The sequence below is a fragment of the Papaver somniferum genome, chromosome 8, assembly GCF_003573695.1.
Source record: "Papaver somniferum cultivar HN1 chromosome 8, ASM357369v1, whole genome shotgun sequence".
Taxonomy (NCBI): domain Eukaryota; kingdom Viridiplantae; phylum Streptophyta; class Magnoliopsida; order Ranunculales; family Papaveraceae; genus Papaver; species Papaver somniferum.
Genome location: NC_039365.1, coordinates 139,005,357 through 139,032,777, shown reverse-complemented (window position 1 = coordinate 139,032,777; position 27,421 = coordinate 139,005,357). Strand labels below are relative to the sequence as shown.

The 27,421-nt window shown below is 37.0% G+C and overlaps 1 pseudogene; it reads left to right on the top strand.

Moving 5' to 3' along the window:
* LOC113306101 overlaps window positions 1-25,005 on the top strand; it is a 34,571-nt pseudogene extending 9,566 nt beyond the window's left edge.
* The last annotated feature ends 2,416 nt before the right edge of the window (window positions 25,006-27,421 follow it).

Sequence of the window (27,421 nt, the reverse complement as noted above, 5' to 3'; positions counted from 1 at the left end):
TACTCGTATTTATTTTTGGCGAATTTTTCTTTAGGAAATAAATTCCAAAAATATTTTCTTAAGAGTTTTATTTGTGGGAAATTCCTTTTACGAGTTTTACTTGTTTTTGAAGAAAACCAAAACCTAACTTGAGTTGCAAGTATCTCATCCTATAAATATGACTCGAAATTCTGTTTTCAAAATATATAAGCAGTGACTATCTCTAGGTCTTTTTTTCTTCTTCTTGTTGTTGTTTTTTGTGCGGTGTTTTACTTCCATCCCTGTTGCTGAGTTCAAGAGTGGGTAACTTGCGTTGTGCTAACTCAAGTTATATCGGGCAGTCTTATCCTGGACACATCTTCGCACGTTGGGGTTTAGCATTACTTCAGAGTATACCCCCGAACTAATGTGTTAAGGACAGCTTGTTGAACCTGTGATTCTGCCCTCATCAATTTGTTTCGACTTATGCCCATGCCCGTATACCATGCACCAAGTTCCTCTTCTACTCGTATTTATTTTTGGCGAATTTTTCTTTAGTAATTAAATTCCAAAAATATTTTCTTAAGAGTTTTATTTGTGGGAAATTCCTTTTACGAGTTTTACTTGTTTTTGAAGAAAACCCAAACCTAACTTGATTTGCAAGTATCTCATCCTATAAATATGACTCGAAATTCTGTTTTCAAAACATATAAGCAGCGACTATCTCTAGGTCTACTTTTCTTCTTCTTGTTGTTTTTTGTGCGGTGTTTTACTTCCATCCCTGTTGCTGAGTTCAAGAGTGGGTAACTTGTGTTGTGCTAACTCAAGTTATATCGGGCAGTCTTATCCTGGACACATCTTCGCACGTTGGGGTTTAGCATTACTTCAGAGTATACCCGCGAACTAATGTGTTAAGGACAGCTTGTTGAACCTGTGATTCTGCCTTCATCAATTTGTTTCGACCCATGCCCATGCGCGTATAACATGCACCAAGTTCCTCTTCTACTCGTATTTATTTTTGGCGAATTTTTCTTTAGGAAATAAATTCCAAAAATATTTTCTTAAGAGTTTTATTTGTGGGAAATTCCTTTTACGAGTTTTACTTGTTTTTAAAGAAAACCAAAACATAACTTGATTTGCAAGTATCTCATCTTATAAATATGACTCGAAATTCTGTTTTCAAAATATATAAGCAACGACTATCTCTAGGTATACTTTTCTTCTTCTTGTTGTTTTTTGTGCGGTGTTTTACTTCCATTCCTGTTGCTGAGTTCAAGAGTGGGTAACTTGCGTTGTGCTAACTCAAGTTATATCGGGCAGTCTCATCCTGGACACATCTTCGCACGTTGGGGTTTAGCATTACTTCAGAGTATACCCGCGAACTAATGTGTTAAGGACAGCTTGTAGAACCTGTGATTCTTCCCTCATCAATTTGTTTCGACCCATGCCCATGCGCGTATACCATGCACCAAGTTCACCTTCTACTCGTATTTATTTTTGGCGAATTTTTCTTTAGGAAATAAATTCCAAAAATATTTTCTTAAGAGTTTTATTTGTGGGAAATTCCTTTTACGAGTTTTACTTGTTTTTGAAGAAAACCAAAACCTAACTTGAGTTGCAAGTATCTCATCCTATAAATATGACTCGAAATTCTGTTTTCAAAATATATAAGCAGCGACTATCTCTAGGTCTACTTTTCTTCTTCTTCTTCTTGTTGTTTTTTGTGCGGTGTTTTACTTCCATCCCTGTTGCTGAGTTCAAGAGTGGGTAACTTGCGTTGTGCTAACTCAAGTTATATCGGGCAGTCTTATCCTGGACACATCTTCGCACGTTGGGGTTTAGCATTACTTCAGAGTATACCCACGAACTAATGTGTTAAGGACAGCTTGTAGAACCTGTGATTCTGCCCTCATCAATTTGTTCGTGGTAGAGTTGTACTTGTTTTGACCCATGCGATATACGCGTATACCATGCACCAAGTCCCTTTCCTATTCGGATTTACTTTTTGGAGAATTTTTTCTTTAGGAATTTAATTCCAAAATTATTTTTTAAGAGTTTTATTTGTGGGAAATTCCTTTTACGAGTTTTACTTGTTTTTGAAGAAAACAAAAAAAAACCTAACTTGATTTGCAAGTATCTCATCCTATAAATATGACTCGAAATTCTTTTTTTAAAAAACACACAAGCAGCGACTATCTCTAGGTCTACTTTTCTTCTTCTTCTTATATTTTGTGCGGCGTTTTGCTTCCATCCCTGTTGCTGAGTTCAAGAGTGGGTAACTTGCGTTGTGCTAACTCAAGTTATATCGGGCAGTCTTATCCTGGACACATCTTCGCACGTTGGGGTTTAGCATTACTTCAGAGTATACCCACGAACTAATGTGTTAAGGACAGCTTGTAGAACCTGTGATTCTGCCCTCATCAATTTGTTTCGACCCATTCCCATGCGCGTATACCATGCACCAAGTTCCTCTTCTACTCGTATTTATTTTTCGCGAATTTTTCTTTAGGAAATAAATTCCAAAAATATTTTCTTAAGAGTTTTATTTGTGGGAAATTCCTTTTACGAGTTTTACTTGTTTTTGAAGAAAACCAAAACCTAACTTGATTTGCAAGTATCTCCTCCTATAAATATGACTCGAAATTCTGTTTTCAAAACAATAAGCAGCGACTATCTCTAGGTCTACTTTTCTTCTTCTTGTTGTTTTTTGTGCGGTGTTTTAATTCCATCCCTGTTATTGAGTTCAAGAGTGGGTAACTTGCGTTGTGCTAACTCAAGTTATATCGGGCAGTCTTATCCTGGACACATCTTCGCACGTTGGGGTTTAGCATTACTTCAGAGTATACCCGCGAACTAATGTGTTAAGGACAGCTTGTAGAACCTGTGATTCTTCCCTCATCAATTTGTTTCGACCCATGCCCATGCGCGTATACCATGCACCAAGTTCACCTTCTACTCGTATTTATTTTTGGCGAATTTTTCTTTAGGAAATAAATTCCAAAAATATTTTCTTAAGAGTTTTATTTGTGGGAAATTCCTTTTACGAGTTTTACTTGTTTTTGAAGAAAACCAAAACCTAACTTGAGTTGCAAGTATCTCATCCTATAAATATGACTCGAAATTCTGTTTTCAAAATATATAAGCAGCGACTATATCTAGGTCTACTTTTCTTCTTCTTGTTGTTTTTTGTGCGGTGTTTTACTTCCATCCCTGTTGCTGAATTCAAGAGTGGGTAACTTGCGTTGTGCTAACTCAAGTTATATCGGGCATTCTTATCCTGGACACATCTTCGCACGTTGGGGTTTAGCATTACTTCAGAGTATACCCACGAACTAATGTGTTAAGGACAGCTTGTAGAACCTGTGATTCTGCCCTCATCAATTTGTTTCGACCCATTCCCATGCGCGTATACCATGCACCAAGTTCCTCTTCTACTCGTATTTATTTTTCGCGAATTTTTCTTTAGGAAATAAATTCCAAAAATATTTTCTTAAGAGTTTTATTTGTGGGAAATTCCTTTTACGAGTTTTACTTGTTTTTGAAGAAAACCAAAACCTAACTTGATTTGCAAGTATCTCCTCCTATAAATATGACTCGAAATTCTGTTTTCAAAACATATAAGCAGCGACTATCTCTAGGTCTACTTTTCTTCTTCTTGTTGTTTTTTGTGCGGTGTTTTAATTCCATCCCTGTTATTGAGTTCAAGAGTGGGTAACTTGCGTTGTGCTAACTCAAGTTATATCGGGCAGTCTTATCCTGGACACATCTTCGCACGTTGGGGTTTAGCATTACTTCAGAGTATACCCGCGAACTAATGTGTTAAGGACAACTTGTTGAACCTGTGATTCTGCCCTCATCAATTTGTTTCGACCCATGCCCATGCGCGTATACCATGCACCAAGTTCCTCTTCTACTCGTATTTATTTTTGGCGAATTTTTCTTTAGGAAATAAATTCCAAAAATATTTTCTTAAGAGTTTTATTTGTGGGAAATTCCTTTTACGAGTTTTACTTGTTTTTAAAGAAAACCAAAACATAACTTGATTTGCAAGTATCTCATCTTATAAATATGACTCGAAATTCTGTTTTCAAAATATATAAGCAACGACTATCTCTAGGTATACTTTTCTTCTTCTTGTTGTTTTTTGTGCGGTGTTTTACTTCCATTCCTGTTGCTGAGTTCAAGAGTGGGTAACTTGCGTTGTGCTAACTCAAGTTATATCGGGCAGTCTCATCCTGGACACATCTTCGCACGTTGGGGTTTAGCATTACTTCAGAGTATACCCGCGAACTAGGGGTTTAGCATTACTTCAGAGTATACCCGCGAACTAATGTGTTAAGGACAACTTGTTGAACCTGTGATTCTGTCCTCATCAATTTGTTTCGACCCATGTCCATGCGCGTATACCATGCACCAAGTTCCTCTTCTACTCGTATTTATTTTTGGCGAATTTTTCTTTAGGAAATAAATTCCAAAAATATTTTCTTAAGAGTTTTATTTGTGGGAAATTCCTTTTACGAGTTTTACTTGTTTTTGAAGAAAACCAAAACCTAACTTGATTTGCAAGTATCTCATCCTATAAATATGACTCGAAATTCTGTTTTCAAAATATATAAGCAGCGACTATCTCTAGGTCTACTTTTCTTCTTCTTGTTGTTTTTTGTGCGGTGTTTGACTTCCATCCCTGTTGCTGAGTTCAAGAATGGGTAACTTGCGTTGTGCTAACTCAAGTTATATCGGGCAGTCTTATCCTGGACACATCTTCGCACGTTGGGGTTTAGCATTACTTCAGAGTATACCCGCGAACTAATGTGTTAAGGACAGCTTGTAGAACCTGTGATTCTTCCCTCATCAATTTGTTTCGACCCATGCCCATGCGCGTATACCATGCACCAAGTTCACCTTCTACTCGTATTTATTTTTGGCGAATTTTTCTTTAGGAAATAAATTCCAAAAATATTTTCTTAAGAGTTTTATTTGTGGGAAATTCCTTTTACGAGTTTTACTTGTTTTTGAAGAAAACCAAAACCTAACTTGAGTTGCAAGTATCTCATCCTATAAATATGACTCGAAATTCTGTTTTCAAAATATATAAGCAGCGACTATCTCTAGGTCTACTTTTCTTCTTCTTGTTGTTGTTTTTTGTGCGGTGTTTTACTTCCATCCCTGTTGCTGAGTTCAAGAGTGGGTAACTTGCGTTGTGCTAACTCAAGTTATATCGGGCAGTCTTATCCTGGACACATCTTCGCACGTTGGGGTTTAGCATTACTTCAGAGTATACCCGCGAACTAATGTGTTAAGGACAGCTTGTATAACCTGTGATTCTTCCCTCATCAATTTGTTTCGACCCATGCCCATGCGCGTATACCATGCACCAAGTTCACCTTCTACTCGTATTTATTTTTGGCGAATTTTTCTTTAGGAAATAAATTCCAAAAATATTTTCTTAAGAGTTTTATTTGTGGGAAATTCCTTTTACGAGTTTTACTTGTTTTTGAAGAAAACCAAAACCTAACTTGAGTTGCAAGTATCTCATCCTATAAATATGACTCGAAATTCTGTTTTCAAAATATATAAGCAGCGACTATATCTAGGTCTACTTTTCTTCTTCTTGTTGTTTTTTGTGCGGTGTTTTACTTCCATCCCTGTTGCTGAATTCAAGAGTGGGTAACTTGCGTTGTGCTAACTCAAGTTATATCGGGCAGTCTTATCCTGGACACATCTTCGCACGTTGGGGTTTAGCATTACTTCAGAGTATACCCACGAACTAATGTGTTAAGGACAGCTTGTAGAACCTGTGATTCTGCCCTCATCAATTTGTTTCGACCCATTCCCATGCGCGTATACCATGCACCAAGTTCCTCTTCTACTCGTATTTATTTTTCGCGAATTTTTCTTTAGGAAATAAATTCCAAAAATATTTTCTTAAGAGTTTTATTTGTGGGAAATTCCTTTTACGAGTTTTACTTGTTTTTGAAGAAAACCAAAACCTAACTTGATTTGCAAGTATCTCCTCCTATAAATATGACTCGAAATTCTGTTTTCAAAACATATAAGCAGCGACTATCTCTAGGTCTACTTTTCTTCTTCTTGTTGTTTTTTGTGCGGTGTTTTAATTCCATCCCTGTTATTGAGTTCAAGAGTGGGTAACTTGCGTTGTGCTAACTCAAGTTATATCGGGCAGTCTTATCCTGGACACATCTTCGCACGTTGGGGTTTAGCATTACTTCAGAGTATACCCGCGAACTAATGTGTTAAGGACAACTTGTTGAACCTGTGATTCTGCCCTCATCAATTTGTTTCGACCCATGCCCATGCGCGTATACCATGCACCAAGTTCCTCTTCTACACGTATTTATTTTTGGCGAATTTTTCTTTAGGAAATAAATTCCAAAAATATTTTCTTAAGAGTTTTATTTGTGGGAAATTCTTTTTACGAGTTTTACTTATTTTTGAAGAAAACCAAAACCTAACTTGATTTGCAAGTATCTCATCCTATAAATATGACTCGAAATTCTGTTTTTCAAAATATATAAGCAGCGACTATCTCTAGGTCTACTTTTATTCTTCTTGTTGTTTTTTGTGCGGTGTTTTACTTCCATCCCTGTTGCTGAGTTCAAGAGTGGGTAACTTGCGTTGTGCTAACTCAAGTTATATCGGGCAGTCTTATCCTGGACACATCTTCGCACGTTGGGGTTTAGCATTACTTCAGAGTATACCCGCGAACTAATGTGTTAAGGACAACTTGTTGAACCTGTGATTCTGTCCTCATCAATTTGTTTCGACCCATGTCCATGCGCGTATACCATGCACCAAGTTCCTCTTCTACTCGTATTTATTTTTGGCGAATTTTTCTTTAGGAAATAAATTCCAAAAATATTTTCTTAAGAGTTTTATTTGTGGGAAATTCTTTTTACGAGTTTTACTTATTTTTGAAGAAAACCAAAACCTAACTTGATTTGCAAGTATCTCATCCTATAAATATGACTCGAAATTCTGTTTTTCAAAATATATAAGCAGCGACTATCTCTAGGTCTACTTTTCTTCTTCTTGTTGTTTTTTGTGCGGTGTTTTACTTCCATCCCTGTTGCTGAGTTCAAGAATGGGTAACTTGCGTTGTGCTAACTCAAGTTATATCGGGCAGTCTTATCCTGGACACATCTTCGCACGTTGGGGTTTAGCATTACTTCAGAGTATACCCGCGAACTAATGTGTTAAGGAAAGCTTGTAGAACCTGTGATTCTTCCCTCATCAATTTGTTTCGACCCATGCCCATGCGCGTATACCATTCACCAAGTTCATATTCTACTCGTATTTATTTTTGGCGAATTTTTCTTTAGGAAATAAATTCCAAAAATATTTTCTTAAGAGTTTTATTTGTGGGAAATTCCTTTTACGAGTTTTACTTGTTTTTGAAGAAAACCAAAACCTAACTTGAGTTGCAAGTATCTCATCCTATAAATATGACTCGAAATTCTGTTTTCAAAATATATAAGCAGGGACTATCTCTAGGTCTACTTTTCTTCTTCTTGTTGTTTTTTGTGCGGTGTTTTACTTCCATCCCTGTTGCTGAATTCAAGAGTGGGTAACTTGCGTTGTGCTAACTCGAGTTATATCGGGCAGTCTTATCCTGGACACATCTTCGCACGTTGGGGTTTAGCATTACTTCAGAGTATACCCACGAACTAATGTGTTAAGGACAGCTTGTTGAACCTGTGATTCTGCCCTCATCAATTTGTTTCGACCCATGCCCATGCGCGTATACCATGCACCAAGTTCCTCTTCTACTCGTATTTATTTTTCGCGAATTTTCTTCAGGAAATAAATTCCAAAAATATTTTCTTAAGAGTTTTATTTGTGGGAAATTCCTTTTACGAGTTTTACTTGTTTTTGAAGAAAACCAAAACCTAACTTGATTTGCAAGTATCTCATCCTATAAATATGACTCGAAATTCTGTTTTCAAAATATATAAGCAGCGACTATCTCTAGGTCTACTTTTCTTCTTCTTGTTGTTTTTTGTGCGGTGTTTTACTTCCATCCCTGTTGCTGAGTTCAAGAGTGGGTAACTTGCGTTGTGCTAACTCAAGTTATATTGGGCAGTCTTATCCTGGACACATCTTCGCACGTTGGGGTTTAGCATTACTTCAGAGTATACCCACGAACTAATGTGTTAAGGAAAGCTTGTAGAACCTGTGATTCTTCCCTCATCAATTTGTTTCGACCCATGCCCATGCGCGTATACCATGCACCAAGTTCATATTCTACTAGTATTTATTTTTGGCGAATTTTTCTTTAGGAAATAAATTCCAAACATATTTTTAAGAGTTTTATTTGTGGGAAATTCCTTTTACGAGTTTTACTTGTTTTTGAAGAAAACCAAAACCTAACTTGATTTGCAAGTATCTCATCCTATAAATATGACTCGAAATTCTGTTTTCAAAATATATAAGCAGCGACTATCTCTAGGTCTACTTTTCTTCTTCTTGTTGTTTTTTTGTGCGGTGTTTTACTTCCATCCCTGTTGCTGAGTTCAAGAGTGGGTAACTTGCGTTGTGCTAACTCAAGTTATATCGGGCAGTCTTATCCTGGACACATCTTCGCACGTTGGGGTTTAGCATTACTTCAGAGTATACCCGCGAACTAATGTGTTAAGGACAGCTTGTTGAACCTGTGATTCTGCCCTCATCAATTTGTTTCGACCCATGCCCATGCGCGTATACCATGCACCAAGTTCCCTTCTACTCGTATTTATTTTTGGCGAATTTTTCTTTAGGAAATAAATTCCAAAAATATTTTCTTAAGAGTTTTATTTGTGGGAAATTCCTTTTACGAGTTTTACTTGTTTTTGAAGAAAACCAAAACCTAACTTGATTGCAAGTATCTCATCCTATAAATATGACTCGAAATTCTGTTTTCAAAATATAAGCAGCGACTATCTCTAGGTCTACTTTTCTTCTTCTTGTTGTTTTTTGTGCGGTGTTTTACTTCCATCCCTGTTGCTGAGTTCAAGAGTGGGTAACTTGCGTTGTGCTAACTCAAGTTATATCGGGCAGTCTTATCCTGGACACATCTTCGCACGTTGGGGTTTAGCATTACTTCAGAGTATACCCACGAACTAATGTGTTAAGGACAGCTTGTTGAACCTGTGATTCTGCCCTCATCAATTTGTTTCGACCCATGCCCATGCGCGTATACCATGCACCAAGTTCCTCTTCTACTCGTATTTATTTTTGCGAATTTTTCTTTAGGAAATAAATTCCAAAAATATTTTCTTAAGAGTTTTATTTGTGGGAAATTCCTTTTACGAGTTTTACTTGTTTTTGAAGAAAACCAAAACCTAACTTGATTTGCAAGTATCTCATCCTATAAATATGACTCGAAATTCTGTTTTCAAAACATATAAGCAGCGACTATCTCTAGGTCTACTTTTCTTCTTCTTGTTGTTTTTTGTGCGGTGTTTTACTTCCATCCCTGTTGCTGAGTTCAAGAGTGGGTAACTTGCGTTGTGCTAACTCAAGTTATATCGGGCAGTCTTATCCTGGACACATCTTCGCACGTTGGGGTTTAGCATTACTTCAGAGTATACCCGCGAACTAATGTGTTAAGGACAGCTTGTTGAACCTGTGATTCTGCCCTCATCAATTTGTTTCGACCCATGCCCATGCGCGTATACCATGCACCAAGTTCCCTTCTACTCGTATTTATTTTTGGCGAATTTTTCTTTAGGAAATAAATTCCAAAAATATTTTCTTAAGAGTTTTATTTGTGGGAAATTCCTTTTACGAGTTTTACTTGTTTTTGAAGAAAACCAAAACCTAACTTGATTTGCAAGTATCTCATCCTATAAATATGACTCGAAATTCTGTTTTCAAAATATATAAGCAGCGACTATCTCTAGGTCTACTTTTTTCTTCTTGTTGTTTTTTGTGCGGTGTTTTACTTCCATCCCTGTTGCTGAGTTCAAGAGTGGGTAACTTGCGTTGTGCTAACTCAAGTTATATCGGGCAGTCTTATCCTGGACGCATCTTCCCACGTTGGGGTTTAGCATTACTTCAGAATATACCCGCGAACTAATGTGTTAAGGAAAGCTTGTTGAACCTGTGATTCTGCCCTCATCAATTTGTTTCGACCCATGCCCATGCGCGTATACCATGCACCAAGTTCCTCTTCTACTCGTATTTATTTTTTGCGAATTTTTCTTTAGGAAATAAATTCCAAAAATAATGTCTTACGAGTTTTATTTGTGGGAAATTCCTTTTACGAGTTTTACTTGTTTTTGAAGAAAACCAAAACCTAACTTGATTTGCAAGTATCTCATCCTATAAATATGACTCGAAATTCTGTTTTCAAAATATATAAGCAGCGACTATCTCTAGGTCTACTTTTCTTCTTCTTATTGTTTTTTGTGCGGAGTTTTACATCCATCCCTGTTGCTGAGTTCAAGAGTGGGTAACTTGCGTTGTGCTAACTCAGGTTATATCAGGCAGTCTTATCCTGGACACATCTTCGCACGTTGGGGTTTAGCATTACTTCAGAGTATACCTGCGAACTAATGTGTTAAGGACAGCTTGTTGAACCTGTGATTCTTCCCTCATCAATTTTTTTCGACCCATGCCCATGCGCGTATACCATGCACCAAGTTCCTCTTCTACTCGTATTTATTTTTGCGAATTTTTCTTTAGGAAATAAATTCCAAAAATAATTTCTTACGAGTTTTATTTGTGGGAAATTCCTTTTACGAGTTTTTACTTGTTTTTGAAGAAAACCAAAACCTAACTTGATTTGCAAGTATCTCATCCTATAAATATGACTCGAAATTCTGTTTTCAAAATATATAAGCAGCGACTATCTCTAGGTCTACTTTTCTTCTTCTTGTTGTTTTTTGTGCGGTGTTTTACTTCCATCCCTGTTGCTGAGTTCAAGAGTGGGTAACTTGCGTTGTGCTAACTCAAGTTATATCGGGCAGTCTTATCCTGGACACATCTTCCCACGTTGGGGTTTAGCATTACTTCAGAATATACCCGCGAACTAATGTGTTAGGCACAACTTGTTGAACCTGTGATTCTGCCCTCATCAATTTGTTTCGAACCATGTCCATGCGCGTATACCATGCACCAAGTTCCTCTTCTACTCGTATTTATTTTTTGCGAATTTTTCTTTAGGAAATAAATTCCAAAAATAATTTCTTACGAGTTTTATTTGTGGGAAATTCCTTTTACGAGTTTTACTTGTTTTTGAAGAAAACCAAAACCTAACTTGATTTGCAAGTATCTCATCCTATAAATATGACTCGAAATTCTGTTTTCAAAATATATAAGCAGCGACTATCTCTAGGTCTACTTTTCTTCTTCTTATTGTTTTTTGTGCGGAGTTTTACATCCATCCCTGTTGCTGAGTTCAAGAGTGGGTAACTTGCGTTGTGCTAACTCAAGTTATATCAGGCAGTCTTATCCTGGACACATCTTCGCACGTTGGGGTTTAGCATTGCTTCAGAGTATACCTGCGAACTAATGTGTTAAGGACAGCTTGTTGAACCTGTGATTCTTCCCTCATCAATTTGTTTCGACCCATGCCCATGCGCGTATACCATGCACCAAGTTCCTCTTCTACTCGTATTTATTTTTGCGAATTTTTCTTTATGAAATAAATTCCAAAAATAATTTCTTACGAGTTTTATTTGTGGGAAATTCCTTTTACGAGTTTTTACTTGTTTTTGAAGAAAACCAAAACCTAACTTGATTTGCAAGTATCTCATCCTATAAATATGACTCGAAATTCTGTTCTCAAAATATATAAGCAGCGACTATCTCTAGGTCTAGGTATACTTTTCTTCTTCTTGTTGTTTTTTGTGCGGTGTTTTACTTCCATCCCTGTTGCTGAGTTCAAGAGTGGGTAACTTGCGTTGTGCTAACTCAAGCTATATCGGGCAATCTTATCCTGGACACATCTTCGCACGTTGGGGTTTAGCATTACTTCAGAGTATACCCGCGAACTAATGTATTAAGGACAGCTTGTTGAACCTGTGATTCTGCCCTCATCAATTTGTTTCGACCCATGCACATGCGCGTATACCATGCACCAAGTTCCTCTTCTACTCGTATTTATTTTTTGCGAATTTTTCTTTAGGAAATAAATTCCAAAAATATTTTCTTAAGAGTTTTATTTGTGGGAAATTCCTTTTACGAGTTTTACTTGTTTTTGAAGAAAACCAAAACCTAAATTGATTTGCAAGTATCTCATCCTATAAATATGACTCGAAATTCTGTTTTCAAAATATATAAGCAGCGACTATCTCTAGGTCTACTTTTCTTCTTCTTGTTGTTTTTTGTGCGGTGTTTTACTTCCATCCCTGTTGTTGAGTTCAAGAGTGGGTAACTTGCGTTGTGCTAACTCAAGTTATATCGGGCAGTCTTATCCTGGACACATCTTCGCACGTTGGGGTTTAACATTACTTCAGAGTATACCCGCGAACTAATGTGTTAAGGACAACTTGTTGAACCTGTGATTCTGTCCTCATCAATTTGTTTCGACCCATGTCCATGCGCGTATACTATGCACCAAGTTCCTCTTCTACTCGTATTTATTTTTGGCGAATTTTTCTTTAGGAAATAAATTCCAAAAATATTTTCTTAAGAGTTTTATTTGTGGGAAATTCCTTTTACGAGTTTTTACTTGTTTTTGAAGAAAACCAAAACCTAACTTGATTTGCAAGTATCTCATCCTATAAATATGACTCGAAATTATGTTTTCAAAATATATAAGCAGCGACTATCTCTAGGTCTACTTTTCTTCTTCTTGTTGTTTTTTGTGCGGTGTTTTACTTCCATCCCTGTTGCTGAGTTCAAGAGTGGGTAACTTGCGTTGTGCTAACTCAAGTTATATTGGGCAGTCTTATCCTGGACACATCTTCGCACGTTGGGGTTTAGCATTACTTCAGAGTATACCTGCGAACTAATGTGTTAAGGACAGCTTGTTGAATCTGTGATTCTTCCCTCATCAATTTGTTTCGACCCATGCCCATGCGCGTATACCATGCACCAAGTTCCTCTTCTACTCGTATTTATTTTTGCGAATTTTTCTTTAGGAAATAAATTCCAAAATATTTTCTTAAGAGTTTTATTTGTGGGAAATTCCTTTTACGAGTTTTACTTGTTTTTGAAGAAAACAAAACCTAACTTGATTTGCAAGTATCTCATCCTATAAATATGACTCGAAATTCTGTTTTCAAAATATATAAGCAGCGACTATCTCTAGGTCTACTTTTCTTCTTCTTGTTGTTTTTTGTGCGGTGTTTTACTTCCATCCCTGTTGCTGAGTTCAAGAGTGGGTAACTTGCGTTGTGCTAACTCAAGTTATATCGGGCAGTCTTATCCTGGACACATCTTCGCACGTTGGGGTTTAGCATTACTTCAGAGTATACCCGCGAACTAATGTGTTAAGGACAGCTTGTTGAACCTGTGATTCTCCCTCATCAATTTGTTTCGACCCATGCCCATGCGCGTATACCATGCACCAAGTTCCTATTCTACTCGTATTTATTTTTGGCGAATTTTTTCTTTAGGAAATAAATTCCAAAAATATTTTCTTAAGAGTTTTATTTGTGGGAAATTCCTTTTACGAGTTTTACTTGTTTTTGAAGAAAACCAAAACCTAACTTGATTGCAAGTATCTCATCCTATAAATATGACTCGAAATTCTGTTTTCAAAATATAAAGCAGACTATCTCTAGGTCTACTTTTCTTCTTCTTGTTGTTTTTTGTGCGGTGTTTTACTTCCATCCCTGTTGCTGAGTTCAAGAGTGGGTAACTTGCGTTGTGCTAACTCAGTTATATCGGGCAGTCTTATCCTGGACACATCTTCGCACGTTGGGGTTTAGCATTACTTCAGAGTATACCCCGAACTAATGTGTTAAGGACAGCTTGTTGAACCTGTGATTCTGCCCTCATCAATTTGTTTCGACCCATGCCATGCGCGTATACCATGCACCAAGTTCCTCTTCACTCGTATTTATTTTTGCGAATTTTTCTTTAGGAAAAAATTCCAAAAATTTTCTTAAGAGTTTTATTTGTGGGAAATTCCTTTTACGAGTTTTACTTGTTTTTGAAGAAAACCAAAACCTAACTTGATTTGCAAGTATCTCATCCTATAAATATGACTCGAAATTCTGTTTTCAAAATAATAAGCAGCGACTATCTCTAGGTCTACTTTTTCTTCTTCTGTTGTTTTTTGTGCGGTGTTTTACTTCCATCCCTGTTGCTGAGTTCAAGAGTGGGTAACTTGCGTTGTGCTAACTCAAGTTATATCGGGCAGTCTTATCCTGGACACATCTTCGCACGTTGGGGTTTAGCATTACTTCAGAGTATACCCGAACTAATGTGTTAAGGAAGCTTGTAGAACCTGTGATTCTTCCCTCATCAATTTGTTTCGACCCATGCCCATGCGCGATACCATGCACCAAGTTTCTTCTACTCGTATTTATTTTTGGCGAATTTTTCTTTAGGAAATAAATTCCAAAATATTTTCTTAAGAGTTTTATTTGTGGGAAATTCCTTTTACGAGTTTTACTTGTTTTTGAAGAAAACCAAAACCTAACTTGAGTTTGCAAGTATCTCATCCTATAAATATGACTCGAAATTCTGTTTTCAAAATATATAAGCAGCGACTATCTCTAGGTCTACTTTTCTTCTTCTTGTTGTTTTTTGCGGTGTTTTACTTCCATCCCTGTTGCTGAGTTCAAGAGTGGGTAACTTGCGTTGTGCTAACTCAAGTTATATCGGGCAGTCTTATCCTGGACACATCTTCGCACGTTGGGGTTTAGCATTACTTCAGAGTATACCCGCGAACTAATGTGTTAAGGACAGCTTGTTGAACCTGTGATTCTGCCCTCATCAATTTGTTTCGACCCATGCCCATGCGCGTATACCATGCACCAAGTTCCTTCTACTCGTATTTATTTTTGGCGAATTTTTCTTTAGGAAATAAATTCCAAAATATTTTCTTAAGAGTTTTATTTGTGGGAAATTCCTTTTACGAGTTTTACTTGTTTTTGAAGAAAACCAAAACCTAACTTGATTTGCAAGTATCTCATCCTATAAATATGACTCGAAATTCTGTTTTCAAAATATAAGCAGCGACTATCTCTAGGTCTACTTTTTTCTTCTTGTTGTTTTTTGTGCGGTGTTTTACTTCCATCCCTGTTGCTGAGTTCAAGAGTGGGTAACTTGCGTTGTGCTAACTCAAGTTATATCGGGCAGTCTTATCCTGGACACATCTTCGCACGTTGGGGTTTAGCATTACTTCAGAGTATACCCCGAACTAATGTGTTAAGGACAGCTTGTTGAACCTGTGATTCTGCCCTCATCAATTTGTTTCGACTTATGCCCATGCCGTATACCATGCACCAAGTTCCTCTTCTACTCGTATTTATTTTTGGAATTTTTCTTTAGGAAATAATTCCAAAATATTTTCTTAAGAGTTTTATTTGTGGGAAATTCCTTTTACGAGTTTTACTTGTTTTTGAAGAAAACCAAAAACCTAACTTGATTTGCAAGTATCTCATCCTATAAATATGACTCGAAATTCTGTTTTCAAAAATATAAGCAGCGACTATCTAGGTCTACTTTTCTTCTTCTTTTGTTTTTTGTGCGGTGTTTTACTTCCATCCCTGTTGCTGAGTTCAAGAGTGGGTAACTTGCGTTGTGCTAACTCAAGTTATATCGGGCAGTCTTATCCTGGACACATCTTCGCACGTTGGGGTTTAGCATTACTTCAGAGTACCCGCGAACTAATGTGTTAAGGACAGCTTGTTGAACCTGTGATTCTGCCCTCATCAATTTGTTTCACCCATGCCCATGCGCTGCGCGTATACCATGCACCAAGTTCCTCTTCTACGTATTTATTTTTGGCGAATTTTTCTTTAGGAAATAAATTCCAAAAATATTTTCTTAAGAGTTTTATTTGGGGAAATTCCTTTTACGAGTTTTACTTGTTTTTAAGAAAACCAAAACCTAACTTGATTTGCAAGTATCTCATCCTATAAATATGACTCGAAATTCTGTTTTCAAAATATATAAGCAGCGACTATATCTAGGTCTACTTTTCTTCTTCTGTGTTTTTTTGTGCGGTGTTTTACTTCCATCCTTGTTGCTGAGTTCAAGAGTGGGTAACTTGCGTTGTGCTAACTCAAGTTATATCGGGCAGTCTTATCCTGGACACATCTTCGCACGTTGGGGTTTAGCATTACTTCAGAGTATACCCCGAACTAATGTGTTAAGGACAGCTTGTTGAACCTGTGATTCTGCCCTCATCAATTTGTTTCGACCCATGCCATGCATACCATGCACCAAGTCCTTCTCTCGTATTTATTTTTGGCGAATTTTTCTTTAGGAATAAATTCCAAAATATTTTCTTAAGAGTTTTATTTGTGGGAAATTCCTTTTACGAGTTTTACTTGTTTTTGAAGAAAACCAAAACCTAACTTGATTTGCAAGTATCTCATCCTATAAATATGACTCGAAATTCTGTTTTCAAAATATAAGCAGCGACTATCTCTAGGTCTACTTTTCTTCTTCTTGTTGTTTTTTGTCGGTGTTTTACTTCCATCCCTGTTGCTGAGTTCAAGAGTGGGTAACTTGCGTTGTGCTAACTCAAGTTATATCGGGCAGTCTTATCCTGGACAATCTTCGCACGTTGGGGTTTAGCATTACTTCAGAGTATACCCGCGAACTAATGTGTTAAGGAAGCTTGTTGAACCTGTGATTCTTCCCTCATCAATTTGTTTCGACCCATGCCCATGCGCGTATACCATGCACCAAGTTCATATTCTACTAGTATTTATTTTTGGCGAATTTTTCTTTAGGAATAAATTCCAAAAATATTTTCTTAAGAGTTTTATTTGTGGGAATTCCTTTTACGAGTTTTACTTGTTTTTGAAGAAAACCAAAACCTAACTTGATTTGCAAGTATCTCATCCTATAAATATGACTCGAAATTCTGTTTTCAAAATATATAAGCAGCGACTATCTCTAGGTCTACTTTTCTTCTTCGTTGTTGTTTTTTGGGTGTTTTACTTCCATCCCTGTTGCTGAGTTCAAGAGTGGGTAACTTGCGTTGTGCTAACTCAAGTTATATCGCGTCTTATCCTGGACACATCTTCGCACGTTGGGGTTTAGCATTACTTCAGAGTATACCCCGAACTAATGTGTTAAGGAAAGCTTGTTGAACCTGTGATTCTGCCCTCATCAATTTGTTTCGACTTATGCCCATGCCCGTATACCATGCACCAAGTTCCTCTTCTACTCGTATTTATTTTTGCGAATTTTCTTAGGAAATAAATTCCAAAATATTTCTTAAGAGTTTTATTTGTGGGAAATTCCTTTTACGAGTTTTACTTGTTTTTGAAGAAAACCAAAACCTAACTTGATTTGCAAGTATCTCAACCTATAAATATGACTCGAAATTCTGTTTTCAAAATATATAAGCAGCGACTATATATAGGTCTAGTTTTCTTCTTCTTGTTGTTTTTTGTGCGGTGTTTTACTTCCATCCCTGTTGCTGAGTTCAAGAGTGGGTAACTTGCGTTGTGCTAACTCAAGTTATATCGGGCGTCTTATCCTGGACACATCTTCGCACGTTTGGGTTTAACATTACTTCAAAGTATACCCACGAACTAATGTGTTAAGGACAGCTTGTTGAACCTGTGATTCTGCCCTCATCAATTTGTTTCAACCCATGCCCATGCGCGTATACCATGCACCAAGTTCTTCTTCTACTCGTATTTATTTTTGGCGAATTTTTCTTTAGGAAATAAATTCCAAAAATATTTTCTTAAGAGTTTTATTTGTGGGAAATTCCTTTTACGAGTTTTACTTGTTTTTAAAGAAAACCAAAACCTAACTTGATTTGCAAGTATCTCATCCTATAAATATGACTCGAAATTCTGTTTTCAAAATATATAAGCAGCGACTATATCTAGGTCTACTTTTCTTCTTCTTGTTGTTTTTTGTGCGGTGTTTTACTTCCATCCTTGTTGCTGAGTTCAAGAGTGGGTAACTTGCGTTGTGCTAACTCAAGTTATATCGGGCAGTCTTATCCTGGACACATCTTCGCACGTTGGGGTTTAGCATTACTTCAGAGTATACCCACGAACTAATGCGTTAAGGACAGCTTGTTGAACCTGTGATTCTGCCCTCATCAATTTGTTTCGACCCATGTCCATGCATACCATGCACCAAGTTCCTCTTCTACTCGTATTTATTTTTGGCGAATTTTTCTTTAGGAAATAAATTCCAAAAATATTTTCTTAAGAGTTTTATTTGTGGGAAATTCCTTTTACGAGTTTTACTTGTTTTTGAAGAAAACCAAAACCTAACTTGAGTTGCAAGTATCTCATCCTATAAATATGACTCGAAATTCTGTTTTCAAAATATATAAGCAGGGACTATCTCTAGGTCTACTTTTCTTCTTCTTGTTGTTTTTTGTCCGGTGTTTTACTTCCATCCCTGTTGCTGAGTTCAAGAGTGGGTAACTTGCGTTGTGCTAACTCAAGTTATATCGGGCAGTCTTATCCTGGACATATCTTCGCACGTTGGGGTTTAGCATTACTTCAGAGTATACCCGCGAACTAATGTGTTAAGGAAAGCTTGTAGAACCTGTGATTCTTCCCTCATCAATTTGTTTCGACCCATGCCCATGCGCGTATACCATGCACCAAGTTCATATTCTACTAGTATTTATTTTTGGCGAATTTTTCTTTAGGAAATAAATTTCAAAAATATTTTCTTAAGAGTTTTATTTGTGGGCAATTCCTTTTACGAGTTTTACTTGTTTTTGAAGAAAACCAAAACCTAACTTGAGTTGCAAGTATCTCATCCTATAAATATGACTCGAAATTCTGTTTTCAAAATATATAAGCAGCGACTATCTCTAGGTCTACTTTTCTTCTTGTTGTTGTTTTTTGTGAGGTGTTTTACTTCCATCCCTATTGCTGAGTTCAAGAGTGGGTAACTTGCGTTGTGCTAACTCATGTTATATCGCGGAGTCTTATCCTGGACACATCTTCGCACGTTGGGGTTCAGCATTACTTCAGAGTATACCCCCGAACCAATGTGTTAAGGAAAGCTTGTTGAACCTGTGATTCTTCCCTCATCAATTTGTTTCGACTTATGCCCATGCCCGTATACCATGCACCAAGTTCCTCTTCTACTCGTATTTATTTTTGGCGAATATTTCTTAAGGAAATAAATTCCAAAAATATTTTCTTAAGAGTTTTATTTGTGGGAAATTCCTTTTACGAGTTTTACTTGTTTTTGAAGAAAACCAAAACCTAACTTGATTTGCAAGTATCTCAACCTATAAATATGACTCGAAATTCTGTTTTCAAAATATATAAGCAGCGACTATATATAGGTCTAGTTTTCTTCTTCTTGTTGTTTTTTGTGCGGTGTTTTACTTCCATCCCTGTTGCTGAGTTCAAGAGTGGGTAACTTGCGTTGTGCTAACTCAAGTTATATCGGGCGTCTTATCCTGGACACATCTTCGCACGTTTGGGTTTAACATTACTTCAAAGTATACCCACGAACTAATGTGTTAAGGACAGCTTGTTGAACCTGTGATTCTGCCCTCATCAATTTGTTTCAACCCATGCCCATGCGCGTATACCATGCACCAAGTTCTTCTTCTACTCGTATTTATTTTTGGCGAATTTTTCTTTAGGAAATAAATTCCAAAAATATTTTCTTAAGAGTTTTATTTGTGGGAAATTCCTTTTACGAGTTTTACTTGTTTTTAAAGAAAACCAAAACCTAACTTGATTTGCAAGTATCTCATCCTATAAATATGACTCGAAATTCTGTTTTCAAAATATATAAGCAGCGACTATATCTAGGTCTACTTTTCTTCTTCTTGTTGTTTTTTGTGCGTGTTTTACTTCCATCCCTGTTGCTGAGTTCAAGAGTGGGTAACTTGCGTTGTGCTAACTCAAGTTATATCGGGCAGTCTTATCCTGGACACATCTTCACACGTTGGGGTTTAGCATTACTTCAGAGTATACCCACGAACTAATGCGTTAAGGACAGCTTGTTGAACCTGTGATTCTGCCCTCATCAATTTGTTTCGACCCATGTCCATGCGCGTATACCATGCACCAAGTTCCTCTTCTACTCGTATTTATTTTTGGCGAATTTTTCTTTAGGAAATAAATTCCAAAAATATTTTCTTAAGAGTTTTATTTGTGGGAAATTCCTTTTACGAGTTTTACTTGTTTTTGAAGAAAACCAAAACATAACTTGATTTGCAAGTATCTCATCCTATAAATATGACTCGAAATTCTGTTTTCAAAATATATAAGCAGCGACTATCTCTAGGTCAACTTTTTTTCTTCTTGTTGTTTTTTGTGCGGTGTTTTACTTCCATCCCTGTTGTTGAGTTCAAGAGTGGGTAACTTGCGTTGTGCTAACTCAAGTTATATCGGGCAGTCTTATCCTGGACACATCTTCGCACGTTGGGGTTTAGCATTACTTCAGAGTATACCCGCGAACTAATGTGTTAAGGACAGCTTGTTGAACCTGTGATTCTGCCCTCATCAATTTGTTTCGACCCATGCCCATGCGCGTATACCATGCACCAAGTTCCTATTCTACCCGTATTTATTTTTGGCGAATTTTTCTTTAGGAAATAAATTCCAAAAATATTTTCTTAAGAGTTTTATTTGTGGGAAATTCTTTTTACGAGTTTTACTTATTTTTTAAGAAAACCAAAACCTAACTTGAGTTGCAAGTATCTCATCCTATAAATATGACTCGAAATTCACTTTTCAAAATATATAAGCAGCGACTATCTCTAGGTCTACTTTTCTTCTTCTTGTTGTTTTTTGTGCGGTGTTTTACTTCCATCCCTGTTGCTGAGTTCAAGAGTGGGTAACTTGCGTTGTGCTAACTCAAGTTATATCGAGCAGTCTTATCCTGGAAACATCTTCGCACATTGGGGTTTAGCATTACTTCAGAGTATACACGCGAACTAATGTGTTAAGGACAACTTGTAGAACCTGTGATTCTGCCCTCATCAATTTGTTTCGACCCATGTCCATGTGCATATACCATGCACCAAGTTCATCTTCTACTCGTATTTATTTTTGGCGAATTTTTCTTTAGGAAATAAATTCCAAAAATATTTTCTTAAGAGTTTTATTTGTGGCAAATTCCTTTTACGAGTTTTACTTGTTTTTGAAGAAAACCAAAACCTAACTTGATTTGCAAGTATCTCATCCTATAAATATGACTCGAAATTCTGTTTTCAAAATATATAAGCAGCGATATCTCTAGGTCTACTTTTTCTCTTGTGTTGTTTTTTGTGCAGTGTTTTACTTCCATCCTGTTGCTGAGTTCAAGAGTGGGTAACTGCGTTGTGCCAACTCAAGTTTTTATCGGGCAGTCTTATCCTGGACACATCTTCGCACGTTGGGGTTTAGCATTACTTCAGAGTATACCTGCGAACTAATGTGTTAAGGACAGCTTGTTGAATCTGTGATTCTTCCCTCATCAATTTGTTTCGATCCATGCCCATGCGCGTATACCATGCACCAAGTTCCTCTTCTACTCGTATTTATTTTTGGCGAATTTTTCTTTAGGAAATAAATTCCAAAAATATTTTCTTGAGAGTTTTATTTGTGGGAAATTCTTTTTACGAGTTTTACTTGTTTTTGAAGAAAACCAAAACCTAACTTGATTTGCAAGTATCTCATCCTATAAATATGACTCGAAATTCGGTTTTCAAAATATATAAACAGCGAATATCTCTAGGTCTACTTTTCTTCTTCTTGTTGTTTTTTGTGCGGTGTTTTACTTCCATCCCTGTTGCTGAGTTCAAGAGTGGGTAACTTGCGTTGTGCTAACTTAAGTTATATCGGGCAGTCTTATCCTGGACACATCTTCGCACGTTGGGGTTTAGCATTACTTCAGATTATACCCGCGAACTAATTGTTAAGGACAGCTTGTTGAACCTGTGATTCTGCCCTCATCAATTTGTTCGTGGTAGAGTTGTTTGATACGGTTCTTTATATTTATTGTTTGATACATCTGACGTTTCTTCTATTGTTGCAAGACTCCCACAGTAAAGAGGAGTCGAATAAGCTGGGAAGTACTAACTTGGAAATAGATATCGAAGTGATGTGTCTCCGTTCTACTCTAGAGTAGATGCTGAACTTGTATCTTCCAGGCTTGGGTGTTGGCATGTGTCTGAGATTCATACCTACCTCAGATTTTGTTTCATTTTTTAAGTACGTTTCTGAGGTCTCCATGACGACATGGATATTAGCCGAATTGATCGCAATTAATCACTGCCTGCATAAATTTTCGATTGTGCGTATACAGAAAATATTAAATTGTTTGTTTGATATTAAATTCATACAGGTTATCGACATTCATCACCAAATACTCCAGGATCGCGTAAGCTTCAAGGAGGAGAACAACCTAAGGATCTTGTTGAAAAGGTTGGTTCTCCAACTGCAAGTTTACCGTTTATTCTCTCCTGTGGCGAATGAGTTATCGATCCTACAATTGCTGCTCCTAACTAGCCATAACTGAATTATTTGCCAAGGTACAAGCTGCTCGTGACGGAATGCAATGGGGAGAGGAAGGCCCTCCTCCGCTGCTTGTGAAAATTGATGCAGACTTGTCCAAGCTAGATCTCAAAGATATTGCAGTGGTGTGCAGCCTATGTGACTCAGATGCTCATGTATTTTGTTTTTTATATACTTCACCAGTAGTATATTTTTATGGTTTAATCTTTTTATTTCAGGTTGCCTTGACACTCCGTGTGGATGGATTGGTAAGTTATGAATATTCATTCTTTTGACCATATTTAATATCTATCCTTCTAAAGCTTCAGATGCATTTCTCCTGTCCATGCTTCACACTGCGGAGAAATATGAATTTATCATGTCAGTGGAATTTAATTGTCAATTATTCACTTTTTCCTCTCAGATCGTAACCATTCCAAGACCAGGTCTAGCTAGTAAGAAACCAGTTTCTGAAGAAACTGGTGGTTTAAGTGGGGAACATCCATTCATCCTGTCACTCAACGTGCTCAGGGACATGTATCATTTGACAAGGGTAAGTTTATATTTACAGTCAGCACTTTTCTGGTATTCAAGATTATGATTCCTCATGGTCTTAAGTTCAAGAAAAAGAAATTTGAGTACAAAGAATTTGGTCAATTTGGTGCAGTTTCTTTGAAAACTATAGAATGTAATATTAGGTTGAATTGCAGACCAATGTTTTTAGCAATTTCGATTATGAAACTAAGAGAAACAAAAATCTTGCAGTTGGCTGCAAAAGTTAATGACAGATTTCAAATCTTGATGTTAATCTTGTCTGACCATGTTTTTTACTTCTTTTTCTCTCGGAACTTATGGTTTGTTATATTCGTATTCTAGGGAAAGGTTCCTCTTATTGGTTGTGAAGTAATTAGCTAGTAAGTCTAAAAAATTGGCAGCATCTTGTGCCTGTCAGTCGTGTTGCTACACCTACGATTTTGTAAGTAAGTAGCCTGAATTTTTTGTAAATATTATCTTGATCCAGTGGCGAGGATGCGGGTAAGAAGGTTCAGCTTTCCACAGCCTTTGCCTATAAGGAACCTGCTCTCATTCCCCAAAAGAAGGTGCTTTAGATCAAAACATTTGTTTTCCTTCTCAAACTTCCCTATATATGAACATAAGCACGCCCCGCCTTTGTTTGGAACTGCACTGCTGTGAACACACAAATCACGAAGGCATCCGAATGCTCACAACCAATCATCGTAATCTAGAGCGATTTGTGATGATGATATCCTAGTGTTGATTCCTTGGTTCAAAACCTTCGGGTTTATCATAGCCTCATCTAACAACTCCATGCGAGGCGTTTGCGCACGGGATATAGGTAAAAACAAAGAAAGCAAAACGTATAAGTAAAGATCCATGGGGTTAGACAAATGTAAAGTGCTGAAATGTAAACAAGACCGAGGTTTACGTGGTTCAGCACTAAGGCCTACGTCCACGGGGTTTGTTGTTTCACTATATTCTTCACGGTTACAAGAGTAGTCGAATGACTTTTGGGTTTACATGTTTTTCTCTTCTAAAGGATTAACTTACACTTGCAATCTCTCTCTCCTTCCCTTCCTGATTTTTCCGATCCCCCTTCCTCTTGGTGGAGAGGGGGTATTTATAGGGTGAGAGTGTGGGACCCATCTCTGAAGGCCGTTGGAACCTTATCTTCTAGTGTCTTGTGTCCATCACGCAGAGGTATGCGTTTGCCACTTGATCATGCAGAGACATCCTCGCTCGTTCCACGGGTTGATCGACACGTATACTGCTCAGAGTGTTTAATGAAGGTGGTTGAGATGCCTGCTCGTGTCAGACAAGTGTCTTCTGCCCCTGTCACGTTCGTGTCAGCTAACTTTCTCTCCACCGTTGATCTTAGCTTCTTTTGGGATGAGATAAAGTAATTCCTTGGGGTTTATTTGGTGTTCCGTAGTGCATCGTATTTTAATGTCCTGGCCTGCATGCTTTCCACGTATTTTTCTATATACACGTGTCTGATGGTGAGATATATGTATACACAACTGCATTGTAGGTCCGAACATGATGATCAAAGGGAAGATCTTTATGACCCAAGAGGATGATTAGTCATTGTGTAAAATTTCGTAGGATGATTTAGATATTTCCCTAAAGTTTCAATGAGGTCCATAGAATTTGTCATGCATATTTGTGTTAACGATCGTTAAAAGCTGTTGTTTCGTAGTAATGGTATCCACATTGCTTGCATAGGCATGGCACTGTGTCACCACCACCCCTACAGGATTCCACGATCGCCCCCTCTCCCATCCCTTTTTTAATTTCTTGTTTAAGTGAATAATTAACCCTTTTTTTCTGTTGGTAAATTGGTGTAGTTTTGTGATTAATCAACTTTTGTATGTAAACTTTTGTTTTATATATCCAGGTTGAATCGGTTGAGCGCTTAGAAGGGGATGGATGCAAGTCAACCACAGAAGCTACTGGTGCAGATTACAGGTAGGGCTGTCAATGAATGGAGTCCGATACCGGGTTCGTGTGCTAGTATAGGACACATTTGTAGTTTCAGTACCCCGATGTGCAGACCTGATAAAGAACCGGTTAGTTTCGGGTTATTATCGTGTCTACCCGTAGGGGACCTACGGGTCTTGAGTACCTGTTTTGATGTTACCGAAATTTGGTTTCACTTCTTAGATTTCTTAACTACTGTTACAAGATTCAAAAGCTAATCAGTGGAACTCCCTTGCAGAAATCCCCGTGATATGTTACCACACGAACTCAGTCATGAACAACTGTTCTGCCGAAATCGTCATCGATGCAATTGCCCTTGTGGTGCATCATCTCAACGCGCTTGTGGTGGATCTCAATGCTTCTTCAGTGGGTCGTCTCGTAAAATAGATCGTGTTAAAGATCCTGTTCAGTGTTGATTTGTGATATTCTGTTAACTTCTTCCTAGATCATGTTCAGCCTTGAAACTCATAGCTGTTTAAATCGTGTTGGCACTTGCTGAGGTAAAAAATATTAATTTTAGAATGTACTACCGGGTATTGAATTGGTGTGGCGGGGCTTCTCTTGGCGCTTGTTTCCCGGATGTATTGGAACATACTTAAATTTTTCTTGATTAGTTGGTTTTTTTTTTTGTAATAAGATTTCATTAAAAGAACTTAAAGTAAGGCATTACATAATGGTGTCTTTGGAATCCAAGAATTCCTCGTAAGGTAATTTTTTCTGTTTGGACTTTATACTACAATGTAGCTCCTATAATTACTCGCACGGATATCATAATGGTGAAAGGGTGTTTATTGTGTAAGAAAGCAGCTGAATCAAATATGCATGTTTTTTTGCATTGTGAAACTACAAGGTCTGTATGGCATTATTTCTTGAATCTATAAAAACTGCAATGAGTGTTTCATGACTCTGTCAAAATTAATATGTAGGAATAGAAAAAGAAGAAGTGCAAGAATTCATCTATAAAGTGGAGTATTTCCTTTTGCTATTTGGTGGGCAATATGGATTGAAAGGAATGAAAGGGCGTTTAATGGGAAGTACCATACTTTGGACTATATCATCGACAGTGTGAAGACTTATATCTATAATTGGTGTATTGGAAGGGATATGTTTGGAGATATCCCTTTAAACACAATACTTCATAATTGGGAGGCTTTAATGAGTTAGCTTCTGTAAATAGTTTTTGCTAGGATTTTTTTCTTTTTTACACTACGCCAATAGACTCAGCTTTGAGTGTTTTGGCTCTCTTTTGTATTTTTTTTCTCAGTGCCATTACCACCTTAGTGATGAGCTGAAGTTTTTCAATAATACACTTCCCTTTTTGAGTAAAAAAAAAAAGGCATTACATTATGAGTAGAGGGGAGGATCTGTTCTCTTAATTTTAGATTTGTCTACTAACATTTTTTGGTTAATACGGGGAATAACATTGAATAACATTTCGATCTATTACATTCTGAAAATGTTTAGCTTTCTTTGCTAAAGAGTCTCCTACTTCATTACCCCTTCAGGATACAAAATAAAAATCTAAGAAGTTCTGACATTGTCTTGTTCGTCTGTCTGTTTCCTCCAAAATAGATTTAATTCTCCATGAGATGGCCACTGGATTGTCATTCAGATTTTTGATTATATTTTCACAGTGATACCGAATTTGGTGAGTGTTTTTCCCCTTGCTGCCCATGTTGCTGCCTGCAACAAACCTATTCCATCTGCTTCTTGCGGATCTGAACTAGTTGAATCTCTTGCTCTTACTCCTTCAAATATACTTGTATCATTTTGCAATGTAAGAGTCAAACTAGATGGAATAATATCTGAGACGCACGCTGCATCTACATTTATTTTTAAATTATGCCTTTTAGGAGCTGACCAAGGGATAAATTGTTTTTTTGTTCCTTTTCCCTGCTTTGACTGTTGGTTTCGTGTGTCTTTGTCCAAAATTTCAAATGTTTTTGAATTTCTAAGGATAATTGTTGGAATTTTGAGAGGATCCCTGAAAAGTTTTATTACATATTGCTCTCCATATGAACCACATCTTAGTCGAAACTAATTCTAGGGATATTACATCATTTGGGGAAAATTGAACTGAACTGGATTATGACCTAGTTCTCATACTGCTTTGGCAAAAGAGCAATGCATAAATATATGTTCAACTAGGTCCTCATGTACTCCACAAAAAGAGCAAAGTGGATTAATGTTTCGAATTATCCCTTTAATCTTAGAGTATGTCAATAAAACATTGTGTAAAACTTTCTACAGGAAAAGCTTAATTCTATGAGAGACTTCTAAATTCCAAAGGGATTTCCAGAAATTTTCATAGTTAGAAGAATTAATTTCGTTCTCATTAAGTTTATTATACATAGATTTTACTGTAAAATCTCCGATTTTGTTAATTTCTGTTAGAGCACTGCTCGGTC